We start from the raw sequence: 5,867 nt of genomic DNA, 5'->3' as shown, positions 1-5,867 counted from the left end.
CTTGGTTTATCTGAGAAGTGAAACTGTTACAAGAAAAAATGGAAAGCCAGCTGATACTGACTTGATACTTTGGAACAGGTGGATTAATTTTTATTTCACAATGTAATCAGATGGAGTAAAGATTATGCTCCGAACCACCCATGGGCAATGGGCAGAGGGAAAGTCAAACAGGCTGGAATAGAAATCCAGACTCGCAAATAAGCAAATAAAATCCAGTCATGAGACGAGAGTCAAGGTCAGATGAACAGACAGATCAAACAAGAGGCAGACAGTATCAGAGAAATCCAAACTCATGTTCAAAATCAGGTTGATAGTCAGAACAGCAAGACCAAGCAGGCAAGCACTGTAACGAGTGAGAATCCAGACTCCAAAACCAGAACCAGATCAGATGGTCAAAACCAGGAGAGATGTCCAAGACAGGTGAGTTCTGGGGGGCAAACAAGCAACCGCAACACAACTTGGCAGAAGAGAAAAACAAAGCAAAATAAAAAAATAAAACAAAACAAACAGGGATCCCAAACTTAACAAAATGGCAAAAGAGACTGGAAACACAAAACACACTGGCAGAGAAGAGAGGAAAACATATATATACAGTGCCCTCCACAATTAATGGCACCCCTGGTAAATATGATCAAAACTGGCTGTAAAAAATAAATCTGCATCGTTTATCCTTTTGATCTTTCATTCAAAAAATGTGCAAAATTCTAACCTTTCATTGAAGTAAAAGAATTGAAAGTGGGGGGAAATCACATTATGAAATAAATGTTTTTCTCCAAAACACGTTGGCCACAATTATTGGCACCCCTAGAATTCTTTACAAGTAAAATATCTCTGAAGTATATTCCCAATAACTGTAAAAAATAAAAAGTTGAGTAAACTTAAAAAAGTGAAGCAACCAGCTGCAAAGCATTTTTGAGTTTACTCAACTTCACTGGTCGAAGTTCATCCAACTACCAGTCCAACTCAAAGAAATGAGTAAGCACAACTACAGAGGTCCTGAAGTTCAGTAAACTCAAAAAAGCTTTGCAGCTGGTTGCTTCACTTTTTTAAGTTGATTAAATTTTTTACTTTTTTAAGTTGATTCAACTTTTTTACTTTTTTAAGTTGATTCAACTTTTTCAAATATCTCACCCAGATACTTGTATAGCCTTCACATTAAGAATCCAAATGCAGGGAGTAAACCATACTGTAAATACAACACAATACAAAAGACATTGCTATCATTACAGAATTTATTTATTGACAAATATTCTGCAAAACAACACATTTTCTATTTGCATTAGGTACACATATTTTAAGGTGATGAAGTTCTATTCCACTCTTCAAGATTTATTAAAAAAAAAAAAAAAAAAAGACTGCACAAAGTGTACAAACTGGAATAAATAAATGCTTAACCTTACAATTATCCATATGGATTGCAGCTACTTGGACAATCTTTTGAAGGACTATGCAAAAAAAAAAAAAAAAATCAGCCTTGCGGAGCACTTTAGGTCAAGATAAATAAACGTTTTTTTTTTCTAAACAAACTAAACAATTTTTTTCTTAACCAGTTACTACTGGTGTATTTTAATGCTTTAGAATAGTTAACATTGGGGCCATAAATCAAGCCAAAGAGGAGAGTAACAACTGTGGCAAAGGTCTTGCACATTATCTGGCCCAAACTGCTCTTATAGTACTACAGAGAGGCACCTTATATTTGGGTTTGAGTGGATAGTGGCAACATCATCTTCAGCGATAGTTAAGGTCCTCATCTTCTCCCCTTGTGAATGTCTTCTGGCTCTGTGTCCTGCAGTAGAAAATAAATCAGCATAAAATGAGGGTCATTTTTTTTTTATTGAATTATGTTAGACCACAGAGTGTTCCTAAAGGTCTGCTCATGTAACTTCACTTGAAAAGTAAAGGTGGTCATGTTTTTTAAGCATGTTCAAATTCAGCCAGAGAGCTAAAACTGATAAACGGAAAACATTTTCCCAACTCCAAACAATGCCATATCAGCATTGATGTGATTGCCTGTGGCACTCGTCCACAGCAGAATCCACGGCCATTCTGATTTAATGCTTTTTTTAGTTTTAGTTTAGTTATTTTAGGTCACCCAAAATCGTACATGTATTAAGGCACACATTCTGTTTATCACCCAAAACTGGTCATATTGCATCAGTGAAGATTGGTTTAAATCACTAGAGTCACATGGATTACTTTCATGCTGCCTTTTCTTGTTTATATCTCCTATATTCATATTCTTTCATATTATATTCATTTTATTTACTCTGCTATTGCTACATTACTGTTTAACCTTATGATTGTGCACTGTATTGTTTTAACAGGTTAGATATCAGAGGGAATGTCTCCGGACAGTGTTGTGAAGCAGTAATTTTCCACTGTCTTTGCTTTGGTAAAATAACAACTTGTTGAATTTGTGCTATCAGATGAAGTCAAACTGATCACTGAGAAAGTTTCAACTACAATTATTTAATAAAGTAATTTTTACCATGACTTTGTCTGTTGATGATAAGTTTTGTATATCACACAAAACCTATCTCTTAACAGCATCTGGTAAATAGGTGAAATATATCAGGTGTGAGTGTATATGCTGATGATCTTCTTACCAGGCAAGTCTTCAGGATGTTTCCAGACTTTTCCCTCATAAACAAAGGCAGACCTTTAAGAGTTGTAGACTTTCTTTGAGGAAGCACATTGGAGTTTCTGTGTCTGAAAGACAGAAAAACAAATACGGAACAAGTTATATACAAAGTGAAGCATGGGAATTACCTTGAAAAAGAGATGGCACCATTCAGCCTTTAACCAGAGAGATATGATCACATGCAAAATAATTACTTGATGATCAAGTGAGGATCTTCATCTCCACCACTTGCTCTGTACAACTAGATGTGTATTCATTTAACTAAGAGAAAAAGGTGCTCTTCTGATCAGTTTGTGTGATACTGTAATACTCAGCAGAGAGCAGAGACCCTGAAAAAAAAAAAAAAAAAAAACTTGTTGCAACAGTAAAAAACAGTAAGTAAATTCAGTTCAACTCACCTGATCTTTTAAAAAATAAAGGCCACTGTTTTAGCACATCCAAGGATCTTGTCACTGTACTGATGTTCTTTTGTCTAAAAAGGACAAATACAACAGAACAAAGATACATAATTTTATTAAACAATACAACAACAAAAAAATCAGTTACAGTAGGTTAATTTAACATGTAGCAAAAAAAATACAGAAAATGAATAATCAAATGTGAAAAAGAATCAATGCATAGTTTTCACTGTATTTACAGCGATTTTGTCTTTTGTTGATTGATTAACATTAAGGATTTAGCCTAATATTTGTTTAAGGATACACAATATTTTTATCCTATTCACTTTAAAACATACCGCACACATACTACCCATTCTATTATTTGATATGCAAAGCTAACATACATATTTTTAACATAACACATTAGTTTTGCATAGGCTTCTATTATTATTTTTTTCCTCTAAATTGTATTGTATTTAATTATATTGCACTACTGTAGAATGACTGAGCCTCAACCTAAGCATGTACAAATTGTAACTGAAATTTGTATACGTGACAAATAAACTTGAAATTAAATTGAACGGACTGCGGTCACTTTAAGAGCTCATGGATCTAATACTGAAACATCTAGGTTTCACCAAATTGGTTATGTTCACTTAAGACATTGCCGACTGTGTTTACTTGAATACTTTTTTTGTTTTGTTTTTTGTTATTGACATAATTGTATGTGTATGTCATTATTAAATCGCAATACGCCACGAAAGATAGCTGAATTCGCACTCAGATTCTGTCCGAGTCCGAGAGAAGCGGCAGAAAGTCTCTCAATCAGCGCAAGCACCGCATTTAAATCTTTATTCACGACTTACTGAGTTTAACATTTTTAACATCTTTTAAACACCATGCACGTCCTTGTCCTTCTTTTTCAAGCATGTTTCCTCACTCTAACGTTAGTCTGGGTAACGTTAGCACGTTAAGTAGCAATGTGCTACGTGGATAATCTCTAACAATAGAAACTTATCGTCACCACGAAATATATATTTTAACATAATACTATATTTTATCAACATATGTGTGCAATTTATAGCCTATTTTCATTCATAAAGCTTAAAGAAAACTTACCGCAATCAGATGAAATCCAGTCCCTTCGATAGCGTGGTTGGAGGAGAAAACCCCAAGTAACGTACAGCGAGACAGACTGCGCATGCGCGATGACGGGAAGTTAAACGCTCGAACTATGAAATCAAAATATTAAGTTTTCTCAACTTAATTGTTTGTGTTCATTGGACAAAATAGTAGTGCACTTGCAGTTAAATAGTTTTTATAAGTAAACTCAACATTGCAGTAAAAAATTTGCCCACTCAACTTAAAATTTTAAACTGAGTTAACAATTTGCAAGTTGGATTTTTTACTTTATTAGCACACCAGGGTGACTAGGAACATGAAACTGTCCAGCTATGACTTCATGTTTCACAGGAGTTTAAATATGAGGAAACACAAAGGCCAAATCCCCTTAATCATCCATCACAATGAGTGAAACCACAGAATATAGTTCTAATGCGCAGCAAAAGATTGTTGAACTTCACAAAATAGAAAGTGGCTGTAAGACAATAGCTAAAGAATTGAAAATCCCCATTTTGACCATCAGGGCAATAATTAAGAAGTTCCAATCAACTAAAGATGTTACAAATCTGCCAGGAAGAGGACGTGTGTCTATACTGTCTTAATGCATGGCGAGGATGAAAGTTTGAGTGGCCAAAGACTCTTCAAGGATCACAGATGGAGAATTGCAGAGATTAGTTGAGTCTTGGGGTCAGAAAGCCAAAAAAAAAAAAAAAAAAAAACCTACATCCCCACATGTTGTTTGGGAGGGTTTCAAGGAAAATCCTCCTCGCTCCTCCAGAAACAAACTCCAGCAAATTTAATTGTCAGACATGACTGGAACTTCAAACGGCACAGGGTTCTGTGGTCAGATTAAACTAAAAAAATAGCTTTTTGGCAACAAACACACTAGATGGGTTTGGTGAAGACAAGGATAAAAAGTACCCAATGTGTACAATATACTGTTGGATCTTTAATGTTGTGGGCATATTTTTCTGCTGCAGGACCTGGACATCTTGTTCAGATACATGGCATCGTGGATTCTATCAAATATCAACAGAAAAAAAAATCAAAACCTGACGGCCTCTGCTATCTTATAATGGGCCGTGGTTCTTCCATCAGGGCAACGATCCAAAACAAACATCAAAATCAACACAAAAATTTGTTGCGGAGCACAAAATGAAGCTTCTGCCATGACCGTCCCAGACAGTCCCCTGACCTGATGAGTGGGCTGAACTGAAGAGAATAAGCACCAGCATGGATCTGGGAATCTGAAAGATCTGGAGAGATTCTGTATGGAGGAATGGTCTCTGATCTCTGGTCAGGTGTTCTCCAAACTCATCAGGCATTATAGGAGAAGACTCAGAGCTGGTATCTTGTCAAAAGGAGATTGCACAAAGTATTTAATAAAAGGGTGCCAATAATTGTGGCCAACGTGTTTTGGAGAAAAACATTTATTTCATAATGTGATTTCCCCCCCACATGCAATTTTTTTACTTAAATGAAAGGTTAGAATTTTGCAAATTTTTTGAATGAAAGATCAAAAGGATAAACGATACAGATTTATTTTTTACAGCCAGTTTTGATCATATTTACCAGGGGTGCCATTAATTGTGGAGGGCACAATATGATATCTACACCTATGATCTACACAGGATATATAATTATCCTATATATCATATGAGTGAATTATATATGACATCACTTGTAATGACTAAATTCAGCTGGAAGAGGGCAGCCTTCAACTT

The 5,867-nt window shown here is 35.3% G+C and overlaps 1 long non-coding RNA gene across 5 annotated transcripts; it reads right to left on the bottom strand.

Annotated features, from left to right (window-relative positions):
* Positions 1-417: 417 nt before the first annotated feature.
* LOC311292058 lies at positions 418-5,089 on the bottom strand. Of its 5 annotated transcripts, none has more exons than XR_014627658.1 (4): positions 3,040-5,087; positions 2,607-2,970; positions 1,690-1,786; positions 418-1,186 (listed from the first exon to the last, which is right to left on the bottom strand). It is a non-coding gene; the product is annotated as an uncharacterized lncRNA (long non-coding RNA). The 5 variants fall into 5 exon arrangements; XR_014627657.1 differs by lacking the exon at positions 418-1,186 and having other exon boundaries at positions 1,527-1,786; positions 3,040-3,113; positions 4,141-5,089; XR_014627660.1 differs by lacking the exon at positions 418-1,186 and having other exon boundaries at positions 1,527-1,786; positions 2,607-2,709; positions 2,836-2,970; positions 3,040-5,086.
* Between the last annotated feature and the right edge of the window lie 778 nt (positions 5,090-5,867).

Source organism: Rutilus rutilus, assembly GCF_951802725.1.
Source record: "Rutilus rutilus genome assembly, chromosome: 6".
NCBI classification, from domain to species: domain Eukaryota; kingdom Metazoa; phylum Chordata; class Actinopteri; order Cypriniformes; family Leuciscidae; genus Rutilus; species Rutilus rutilus.
The sequence above is the reverse complement of the archived record's forward strand: the minus strand, read 5'-3'. Positions and strand labels throughout refer to the sequence as shown.